The sequence below is a fragment of the Tachyglossus aculeatus genome (assembly GCF_015852505.1).
Source record: "Tachyglossus aculeatus isolate mTacAcu1 chromosome 12 unlocalized genomic scaffold, mTacAcu1.pri SUPER_6_unloc_4, whole genome shotgun sequence".
In the NCBI taxonomy this organism is placed as follows: Eukaryota; Metazoa; Chordata; class Mammalia; order Monotremata; family Tachyglossidae; genus Tachyglossus; species Tachyglossus aculeatus.
In genome coordinates, this window is record NW_024044831.1 from 364140 (window position 1) to 376247 (window position 12108).

Sequence of the window (12108 nt, forward strand, 5' to 3'; positions counted from 1 at the left end):
AGGAAGGAGGAAGAGGATGCTTAAAGGTTTGCCCTATTTTGGACATCACAAAATACCTGTTCAGAGATGACATGTTCAGTTTTTAGAAACCTCACTGTAGTAGAATATTATCCCCTTTCCCACAGGAAGCAGCATGGCTCAATGGAAATAGCACGGGCTTGGGAGTCAGAGGTCATGGGTTTGAATCTCAGATCCACCACTTGTCAGCTGATTGACTTGGGCAAGGTACTTACCTTCTCTGTGCCTCAGTTACCTTACCTGTAAGATGAGGATTAAGACTATGAGCCCCACGTGGGACGACCTGATCACCTTGTATGCCCCCAGCGCTTAGAACAGTGCTTTGCACATAGTAAGCGCTTACCAAATACCACTATTATTATTATCCAGGCTGGTGTATGGAAATTAACCTCCCTAGAGCATTTTTTCCCTAGGAAAAAAAGGAAAAAGACTGTATACTAAACGTCATTGGAATCTTTTAATCTAAAGGTAAAGTGAATTTTGGAAATATGCTATCTCTTTCTCTATGCCATTCTTCTTTAGTTCAAAAGGAATTTTCAATTGTCTGTGTTCTAGCCTTGGAAATATTTATAGGGAACCTCTTCCTCCTTCTCTTCCTCTTCCTCCTCTTCCAAATCTTTTCTCTTCTTCATTCTTTTTTATGGTATTTGTTAAGTACTCTCCATATTCCAGTCACTGTGCTAAGCACTAGGGTAGATACGAGGTAATTAGGTTGAACATAGTCCCCATTTCATATGGGGCTCACAAGTCTTAATTCCCATTTTACAGATGAGGTATCCAAGGTACAGAGATGTGACATGACTTGCCCAAGATCACACAGCAGACAAGTGGCAGAGCCGGGTTTAGAACCCAGGTTCTTCTGACTTCAAGGCCCGTGCTCGATCCACTAAGCCACGCTGATTCTTGTTGCCAAATTCCTTGGCCAGGGGAAAGCCACTCAGGGCTGAAGATTCCATTGGGATACTCCAGGCCACAGCTGCCGACCTAGGCCATTTGGTGAGATAAGCTGCTTGGAACCAACTATCTATGTTACAGCATCATTAGGTAGTGCCCAAAGTGAAGATGAGGAGCTCAGTTGCAAGGGATTGAACGTGTTGGGGAGAGGACTGGGAGGGGGCAGCCAAGATGGCAGTCAGCGGGAAGTCAGGTCTTCCCTCTTGACTTCTACAGATGCCCCGGTCAACCTTCCCTGGATTGCAGAAGTTGTGGGTCATCTTATTCCCTCACTCTGCAGGCCCATTCATCAAGTGAACATTTCTGAAAGGGAATGGTATGACAAACCTCTTCTTGTATCTGGAATGATTCCTCTTGCAACATTTAGCAGTTGGAATATTTTTGTTTCATTCTCGCTTTTGCTCTTTGCAGAAATGGTGCAGCAATCAAGTTGATTCGAAGTTCTGAGTTGGAATGAAAATATTCTAACATTATCTATTGATTATTAATGATGATAATTGTGGTACTTATGCACTTACTATTTGCTAAGCACTGTGCTAGGCACTGGGGTAAGTGCAAGATAATCAGGTCCCACATGGGGTTCATAGTCTAAGCAGAAGGGAGAACATGTATTGAAACTCCTTACCCTGGGCTTCAAGGCTCTCCATCACCTCGCCCCCTCCTACCTCACCTCCCTTCTCTCCTTCTACAGCCCACCCGCACCCTCCACTCCTCTGCCGCTAATCTCCTCACCGTGCCTCGTTCTCGTCTGTCCTGCCATCGACCCAGGGCCCACGTCATTCCCCGGGCCTGGAATGCCTTCCCTCTGCCCATCCACCAAGCTAGCTCTCTTCCTCCCTTCCTATTTGTTGCCCAAATTGTACTTTCCAAGTGCTTAGTACATTGCTCTGCACACAGTAATTGTTCAATAGATATGATTGAACGAATGAATGAAATATGATTGAATGAATGAAAGTAAAAAGAAAGTTATGTAAAATATGAGAAGTCAATTTGAGCCACACTCAGTGTAGTTTAGTACTTATTTACTCTTACGATTCTTAGTCAATTAATCATTACATTTCATTTCTGTTTACTTGTATTGATGTCTGTCTCCCCACCCTGCCCCCAAGACTGTGAGCTCCTTGTGGGCAGGGACTGTCTCTCTTTATTACTGTATTGTATTTCCCCAAGCTCTTAGTACAGTGATCTGCACAAATTAAGTGCTCAACAAATACGATTGAAAGAATGAATTTAATTGAGGGGCAAATATAATTAAAAACAAGTTCCCACATACTGGATGTCTGACCATGTGAAATAGGCAAAGATTCCTATTTTGAAACAATGTCACCTGGATGAAAAACAGTGAATATCGAAGTCATATCTATATTCTCTCTCGGTTTTTGAAGTAACCAGAAGGTGGATTTCTAGAGACCAGGAATAGAGTTTCTTGGAATCCATGCATGATGACCCAGTAGGAAAACAGCTTTCTAGTTCAAGTGACTTTAGAATAACTGTGACAGAAACTTTTTCAGGGCAACAGTCACCTCCTTGTTTCTCAGACTGTATATCATGGGGTTAAACATTGGTGTTACAATGGTGTAGAACAGAGACAGAAATTTATCCACATCTGCTGAGTGGCTTGACTTGGGCCTTAGATATGTGATGAAAGCAGATCCAAATAATGAGGTGCCAACTATGAGTTGGGAAGAACAGGTGGAGAAGGCTTTGTGCTTCCCCGTGGCTGAAGGTAACTTCAGGATGGTGGAGGTGATTTTTACATAGGACACAAGCATCAAGAGAAATGGGGCTGTTGCAAAGAGCAGAGATACAGCATAGACTGAGAGTTCATTCATACCTGTGTCCCCACAGGCCAGTTGAAGTATTGGTGGGATATCACAGAAAAAATGGTTCAGCTTGTTGGAATAACAGAAGGGCAGGGAGAATATCTGATATGTCTGCCCTATCTGGACTGGAATGCCACCGATCCAGGAACCAGCTGCCATCTGGAGACATGCCTTGTCATCCATGATGATTGAATACTGTAGGGCGTTACAGATGGCCACATAACTATCATAGGCCATCACAGCCAGGAGGAAGCAATCTGTGGTTCCAAACATGAGAAAGAAATACATCTGGGCAGCACAGGTTGAGTAAGGAATCATTGTACTTTGTGTCCAAAGGTTCACCAGCATTCCAGGGAGAGTCGCAGAAGTGTAACCCATTTTTAAGAAGGACAAATTCCTAAGTAAGAAATACACAGGGGTATGGAGGGCTTGATCAGTTTTGGTTATTAAAATGATTAAGCTATTTCCCATCAGGATCATCATGTAAATGACTAGGATGTTGCAAAAAGAAAAGTCTGCAGTTTGGGAGCGTTGGAAAATCCCATCAGAACAAACTCTGTCATGGTGGTTTGATTTTGTCTTGTAAGTTTCATCTGTAGAAATAGCAATGTCAAAGAATGCAAGTCAGGACAAAGCATCATGCACTGATCCTCAATAGAAGAGCAAACACAATCAACCAATCAATGGGATTTATCAAGTGCTTATTATATGCAGAGCACTGTACTAGTCACTTGGGAAACTAGAACAGAATCAGTGGACACATTCTCTGTGTATAATGAGCTTACAGTCTAGAAGGAGAGACAGATATCAATATGAGTAAATAATTTAGAATACAAAGTTTAAAGATATGTACATACGTGTTGTGGGTTTGAGGTGAGGTGATTATGAAATATCCAAAAATCACGGATCCAAGTTCATAGACATAAATAACAGGAATTGCAATAAAATGCATATGAAAGGAGATGGGATTAATTAAGCTAAAGGATTTTAAGGGAGAGTCAGATTTTTGCAGTATGGCTTTTTTCTCCCTTGTTGCCTGGGTGAGAACTAGGCTATCAGCCTCCTTTTCCTTTTGAGTGTGAAAGCAAAGATAGACCTAACATAACCCAGCAGTCCCTTTCTTCAGGTTCCCTGGTTAATTTTCCAGCACCGAAGCAATGATGAATGCTTTATGCCTTGAGCTGGTTGGACATCTGAGAAGGAATGACAGTAGGAGCTCTAAACTGAGGTAAAAAAAAATGAAATATTTCAGAGATGCAGTGTAGCAAAACTGCAAGGAGGGTATTGATGATGACCAGTTGGGAAGAAGCAGGAGGACAGATCAGATGATTGTGCAGACATTAAAAATGTGGTGACTCTAAGAGGGGAGGTTTCAAGGAAACCAGGGCACAGAGGGTGAAACTTAAATAAGAGCGCACTCTATACAAATGCACCAATGCTTCCAGGAACAATATTTTCATGTACTCAATTAGGGGGGAATTAATAGTCCCTCATTAATTTTATCAGTCATACCCACATAATGCATGTATATGTGTAAGCATGCATATTCAAATTAGCAAAATTTCATGCTGAAAATGTCCCTAAATTTAACTGGTTAAGGGTAGAAGTTACATGAACTCATGTTACTGAGCTCATGAACTCTGTTTAAAGGATGAAGCAGAAAATCGGTTGGAGAATACATCCAAACTAAATAACACATGTAATGGCAAGAATCCTGAAGCAGAGTTATTTTCCAGTACGTTTAAATGCTCAGTGAAAACAAAGAATCAAACAATCAATTTTGTTTTATTGAGTGCATATTGTGTATGGAACATTGTACTAAGTGTTTGGGAGAGTACAACATAACAGAATTGGCAGACACATTCCCTAACTCAGAGTGGCATACAGTCTAGAGGGGAAGACGGCCATTGGTATAAATGTTATGGATCTGTACTCCCTATGAAGCGACTGTCCATAGATCCATATTAACGAAGAAATTTATTTAGAAGTAAATTTACAAAGATGTGCTAGAAATTGCTCTGCCTCCTCCCAAATCTAACCAAAAGTCTGAAACAATGAAGTAACTCAGTGTTTTTAAGACTGAAATGGAGAATTGAGGAAAAATTCTGATACATGGCTCAGATTACCAATATTATGAAGATTAAAATAAATATCTTATGCAATAAACTGAAAAAGAATAATCCTGTAAATTTGTGGGGAGGGAATGTGACTGTTTATTTTTTTATTGTACTTCCCCAAGCGATTAGTACAGTGCTCTTTACACAGTAAGTGCTTAATAAATATGATTGAATGAATGAAGGGGTGAACTATATGCTTCATTAAACAGCTAGCTGTGCTTTAATCTCTTCTGCCAGAAATTTTCTCAGAAATAAATTTGTGTGACTTGATTTGATTTTCACTAACTTTTGATCCAAAAAAATAAAAACGTTAATAAAGTTAAAAATTAGAATAACTGTTTACTACTACAATCACAGGAAGGAGTCGAACCAAAGTCTCTAACATGTTGAACCATCAATAGTGCATAGTTTTTTTTTTTTTATCTTATCCACTCACCTCAATGAAGAGGAAAGAAGGATTCCTCTCCGAGTTTGGAGGTTTACTCTGCCAATCAATTAAGCCAAGAAGTTTAATTGGACTGTGGTATGTGGTTCCCTAGCCAGAGAGATAGTGTGCCCCTTTAAGCATAAAATCCGTACTTCAATCTAAGCATGGCTAGCATATTTATAACATACTTTAAAAATCTTGTACTCCCATTTTGGACAGGGATGCTGTTTTGTAAGGATGAAGACTGATTTTACTTGTCAAAATAGTGGTGATGCTTAGCACTGGAGGTTCAATTTTGAAAAAAAAATTTGACCTTTAACAACTCCAAAAGATTTGTATTCAGTTGCAGCACTCCATATATTTTTGAAGTTTCTTATCTATGGAGTGACACTTCCCCTGAAAAACTGAACCAAGGCAATGTATGAAAGAAGTTATTGGGTAACTTTTTCTATTAAAATTACACTGCCTTTTACTGACTACTCCATAAAAGTCACTTAAAAGAAATCTAGGTTTAGCATCACCCTTCGTAGCATCACCCTTTGTTCTTGTAACTCAGCGTATCTTCAGTTTCAGTTGAGTATGTAGAGCTATCCCATTCAAAGACAACAGTTTTGACGACGAGATTGAATTTATGAGTGCATGTCACACTGAGAATGAATTGCACCCTGTGCACCTGAAAATATAATAATTTCCTGGAGGAAATAGAGGTAGATTTTAAAGCTGGGAATGTTTAAATATGAGAGGTCTGATCAAAAAAATTCCCTCTGTTCCTTAGGGATGCCTCCACCTCTTGCGCATTCCTTGAATATTTTAATCAATCAATCAATCAATCAATCAATCGTATTTATTGAGTGCTTACTATGTGCAGAGCACTGTACTAAGCGCTTGGGAAGTACAAATTGGCAACACATAGAGACAGTCCCTACCCAACAGTGGGCTCAGAGTCTAAAAGGGGGAGACAGAGAACAGAACCAAACATACCAACAAAATAAAATAAATAGGATAGAAATGTACAAGTAAAATAAATAAATAAATAAGTAAATAAATAGAGTAATAAATATGTACAACCATATATACATATATACAGGTGCTGTGGGGAAGGGAAGGAGGTAAGATGGGGGGATGGAGAGGGGGACGAGGGGGAGAGGAAGGAAGGGGCTCAGTCTGGGAAGGCCTCCTGGAGGAGGTGAGCTCTCAGCAGGGCCTTGAAGGGAGGAAGAGAGCTAGCTTGGCGGATGGGCAGAGGGAGGGCATTCCAGGCCCAGGGGATGACGTGGGCCGGGGGTCGATGGCGGGACAGGCGAGAACGAGGTACAGTGAGGAGATTAGCGGTGGAGGAGCGGAGCGTGCGGGCTGGGCTGTAGAAGGAGAGAAGGGAGGTGAGGTAGGAGGGGGCGAGGTGATGGAGAGCCTTGAAGCCCAGGGTGAGGAGTTTCTGCCTGATGCGCAGATTGATTGGTAGCCACTGGAGGTTTTTGAGGAGGGGAGTAATATGCCCAGAGCGTTTCTGGACAAAGATAATCCTGGCAGCATCATGAAGTATGGATTGAAGTGGAGAGAGACACGAGGATGGGAGATCAGAGAGAAGGCTGGTGCAGTAGTCCAGACGGGATAGGATGAGAGCTTGAATGAGCAGGGTAGCGGTTTGGATGGAGAGGAAAGGGCGGATCTTGGCAATGTTGCGGAGCTGAGACCGGCAGGTTTTGGTGACGGCTTGGATGTGAGGGGTGAATGAGAGAGCGGAGTCGAGGATGACACCAAGGTTGTGGGCTTGTGAGACGGGAAGGATGGTAGTGCCGTCAACAGAGATGGGAAAGTCAGGGAGAGGACAAGGTTTGGGAGGGAAGACAAGGAGCTCAGTTTTCGACATGTTGAGCTTTAGGTGACGGGCGGACATCCAGATGGAGATGTCCTGAAGGCAGGAGGAGATGCGAGCCTGGATGGAGGGGGAGAGAGCAGGGGCAGAGATGTAGATCTGGGTGTCATCAGCGTAGAGATGATAGTTGAAGCTGTGGGAGCGAATGAGGTCACCAAGGGAGTGAGTGTAGATTGAGAACAGAAGGGGACCAAGCACTGAACCTTGGGGAACCCCCACAGTAAGAGGATGGGAGGGGGAGGAGGAGCCTGCAAAAGAGACTGAGAAAGAACGACCGGAGAGATAAGAGGAGAACCAGGAGAGGACGGAGTCTGTGAAGCCAAGGTCAGATAGCATGTTGAGGAGAAGGGGGTGGTCCACAGTGTCAAAGGCAGCTGAGAGGTCGAGGTCGAGGTCGAGGTTCATTACTTAATGAAGTAATGTTTATCCTGGCTTGGCAAGGCCACTTGCCATTTGCCTTTTCTTCGCTAGAAAATCTTCCAAACTTCAAAATACACAATCCTCATTCTAGAGCAATAAATCAAGAAGCCAGTGTGCTTACTGTTTGATTTAATCTGGGCCCAGCAACACAGTTCCTCCAGTAGTGTTTTGTCTATGTCCTCTAGAGGAGACAATCTTTTTGCTCTAAACTAATTGGCTTGTAAGCTTCTAGATGGCAGAGATCATGTCTACTTAGTCTATGCTCCCAAGTGCTTTGTACAGTGCTCTTCACAGAGGGAGTGCTCAATTAGGCACACTGATGGCTTGATTCCCAGTAAGGCTTTAAGTACTTCAAGGAAAGATTAACTCTAACCTCAGTGGAAGATGAAGCAGTGATTGTCAAAATTAAGTTTAGCAGCTGGAAGGACAGAAATGCCCAGTCATCTGAATGTTTGATGGATGAAGAGTTTCACCCTAGGATAACCACATTTTTCTGATGTAAGAAATGATTGTATTAGTTTTTACCAGAAAGCACATAGATAGGGAACAGATTGTTCTCTAATTTCAATTCCCAAACTGAAATTTTTCTGGCACTCCTAAGAGAATTTCATTTCTTTTATAAAAATAGAGTTTGCCGAATTCACATAGTGCCAGTGGTCTCTGCTTGTAATAGGACAATGATAATTTTGGTATTTGTTCAGTGCTTACAATTGGCAAAGGCCTCCACTAAGAGTTGGAGTAGAACAGATATTTAATCCACAATTTTATAGATGAGGAAACAGAGACAAGGAGAATTTAGGTTACTTGCCTGGGGTCTCAAACAGGCAAGGGCCGGAATTGGGATTAGAACCCGGTGTTCAACCTCCCAGGCCCTTGCTCTCATCACTAGAGCCTGTTAATTCTGAAAACAAATAACTCTTTAGAAGAACCCTCCAGGGTACCATTTCCTGACCAACCAATACTCCAAGTCTTCTTAACCGTTTAACCACGTCTTGCACCAATGTGCCAAATTATTATGTAGTTATTTATTTAGGGCAACTCTCATTTCTTGCAGCATATTTGAAAAAAGCGCCTTGCCTTTGCTATTGCAAATTATTGTTTAATATGTCGATGATTTCCTTGGAGTCCGAAGGTTTTCTGTGGTTTCACTGAAGAGAGTTTACTTTCTGACTAGTACTTAATTATATTGGGTTCTACTGAACTGAGATTTTGGTAGCTATGGAGCAAGTAAGATTAGTGAATGAAGGAATACATCTATTACCGGGTATTCAGTAAATGTTTTTATGAAATTGGAATTTTAGGTGGTAAATAGTTGAGCTGGATTCAACTTTCAGAAGTGACTTCATAGAGGAGGTGGGAATTTAAAGATGCTTAAGAAAGGGAGGGAGGGAACAAAATCCATGGCACTGATCTCAGACCAACTTTTCGGGCTCCCAAATGACATTCGGTGTTCACAGATAGAGGCAGTCAGGGAGGGTAATTTAGAGAAGCAATGTGTCTTAGAAGCAAGAGCACGGGCCTGGGAGCTGGAGGCTCTGGGTTATAATCCTGGCTTTCATGCTGGGTGTTCTTGGGGAAGACAGTGAATCTTTCTGTGCCTCACTTTCCTCTTTAAAATAGGAATTCAATTCTTGATCTCCCCCCTACTGTTAACTACCCCCTTCTCCTAGAAACATTACACTATCTCGGCTTCACTGACACTGTCCTCTTCTGGTTCTCCTGGGAGGGACAGGGACTTTATTCAACCTGATTTTCTTGTATGTTCCCAAGCATTTAGTATGGTACTTGGCACATAGCATGTCCCAATTATTATTATGTTTATTACTACTACTACTACTACTACTACTACTAGTAGTAGTAGTAGTAGTAGTAGTAGTAGTATTCCAATTAATCTGCATGATTTCTCCCGTGTCCTGTACTTTTTCCCTACTGCGGTTTGCAGCTCCAAATAGGAAGAGGTTAGGCAAGAGCCAGAGGCTGCATGAAGCATTAATTCTTCTTCTCGGCTGGAAGGTGAAATCCAGCAAAACGTTTTCTGTCATCTTTTAAAATTGCATCAGTCTTGACGATTTTCTCATGCCTGTGCACTGCTGACATCTGATCTTTCCAACAGATAAAACAGTTTGAGGGTATAGAACATGGGCATTCACCTTGCCTTTTTTGTGTCTCATAACCTCAAGCTGAATATTGCTGATACTATTAGGAAAAAAATACTTTGCCCCTCAATAATAAGACTTCTTTTCAGCTAGAACCATTTAGAGAACATCTCAAATTTCTGCAAGTTACTTAACCTCTCTGTGCCTCAGTTACCTCATCTGTAAATTGAGGATTAAGGCTGTGAGCCCCATGTGGAACAACCTGATTACCTTGTATATATCCCGGCGCAGAGAACAGTGCTTGGTACATAGTAATCACTTAACGAATGGTATTTTAAAAAGTATGGTTCTAAGTCGAGTTGGTGAATTTCAAGTATCTAACTAGGAGGTTGGTGAGGTGCAGTAGAAGGGAAAAAGGCGACTGAGTGCTTTGAAGCCAATGGAGAGGAGTTTTTGTTTGATGGGTTGAGCAACAACCAGAGGTTCTTGAGGAGTGGGGAAACACGGTCTGAGAATTTTTGTAGAAAAATGATCCGGTTCGGAGAGTGACGATTGAATTGGAATAGGGAGAGGCAGGAGACAGGAAGTTCAACAAGGAGGTTGATACAGTAATCAAGATGGGAAAAAGGAAGTACCTGGCTTAACATGTTAGCCATTTGGATGGAGAAGATAGGGCAGATTTTAGCAGTGTTGTGAAGTTTGAAATGACAGGATTAAGTGACAGGCTGAATATGTGGAATGAGAGAGGAATCAAGGATGATACCAAAGTGACATCCTTGTGAGAGAGGAAGGATGGTGGTGCTTCCTACCACTTTCTGACCTTGGGGAAGCCACTTAACCTCTTAGTGCCTCAGTTACCTCATCTGTAAAATGGGAATTAAGACTGTGAATCCCACGTGGGACAATCTGATTATGCTTTATTCACCCCAGGGCTTAGAACAGTGCTTGGCACATAGTAAGTGCTTAACAAATACCATTATTACTATTATTATTACAGTGATGTTAAAGTCAGGGGTAGGACAGGCCTTGGGTGGGAAGATAAAGAATTCTCTTTTGGATGTGTTGTTTGAGGTGATAGCAGGACATCCAAGTAGAGATGTCTTGAAGACAGGAGGAAATGTGAGACTGAAGAGAGGGAGAGAGATCGGGGCTAAAGATGTAGATTCGAGAATCATCCACCTAGAGGTGGTAGTTGAAACCATGGGAACGAATAAGTTATCCAAGGGAGTGGATGTAAATGGAGAATAGAAGGGGACTGAGAAATGAATCCTGAGGGACCCACACAGTTAGGGGGTGGGAGGCAGAGGAAGCATCCACAAAGCAGACTGAGAATGAGCTACCCGAGAGGGTAGAAGGAGAATCAGAGGAGGACAGTGTCAGTGAAGCTGAGGAGAAGGAGATGATCAACACTATCGAATGTAGCTTAGAGGTAGAGGAGGATTAGGATGGGATAGAGGCTATTATATTTGGCCAGAAGGAGAACATTTGTGACCTTTGAGTGGGTGGTGAAAGGGAGGGAAGCCAGATTTGAGGAGGTCAAAGACAGAATTAGAGAAGAGGAATTCGAGACAGTGGATGTATACAACTCACTCCAGGAGTTTGGAGAGGAATGGAAGGAGGAAGATGGGGTGATAACTGGAGGGAGCAGATAACTGGGGTCAAGGGAGGGTTTTTAAGATAGGGGAGACATGAATAAACATGGTGGAAAGCAGTGGGGAAGAAGCCATTGGAAAATGAACAGTTGAAGATAGCAGTCAGAGAAGGAAGAAAGGAGGGGGCATGTGCTTTGATAAGGTGCAAAGGGATGGGGGCATATATGCAGGTGGAGGGGGTAGATTATGAAAGAAAGCAGGAGATCGTCTTTTGAAATACCACCGGGAAAGATATGATAATTTAATGTGGGTCGGGGTGGGGGGGACTGATGAAGGACAGGGGAGTTTTCATTCATCCATTCAATCATTTATTGAGCACTTACTGTGTGCAAAGCATTGACCTAAAAGCTTGGGAAGTACAAGTGAGCAACAGAGACAATCCCTGCCAACAACAGGCTCACAGATTAAAGGGAGTTCACAATTTTCTCAATGAAGTAGGTGGCCAGGTCATTAAGGGCAAGGGGTGGGGGAGGCAGGGGGAGGAGGGAGCTCAACATCTGGAATGACTGATGAGGACAATGGGCATGCTAGTCAATAAGGAAGGAGAAATTAGTTTTCCAGGCAGAGTTAAAACACACAAGGATGAACTTGAGGTCGATGAGGTCAGTCTGATATCTAGATTTCCTCCAGTAGTGCTCTGTGACTCTGTGCTCTGTGGTTCATGCACAGAAGTAAAGGAAGTGGACTGTGGGTGATTCAGAGCTGTGAATCATTGGTATGAGATC

General features: G+C 42.4%; 1 pseudogene; it reads right to left on the reverse strand.

Moving 5' to 3' along the window:
- Positions 1 to 2453: 2453 nt before the first annotated feature.
- Positions 2454 to 3433, reverse strand: LOC119921642 (annotated as a pseudogene).
- Between the last annotated feature and the right edge of the window lie 8675 nt (positions 3434 to 12108).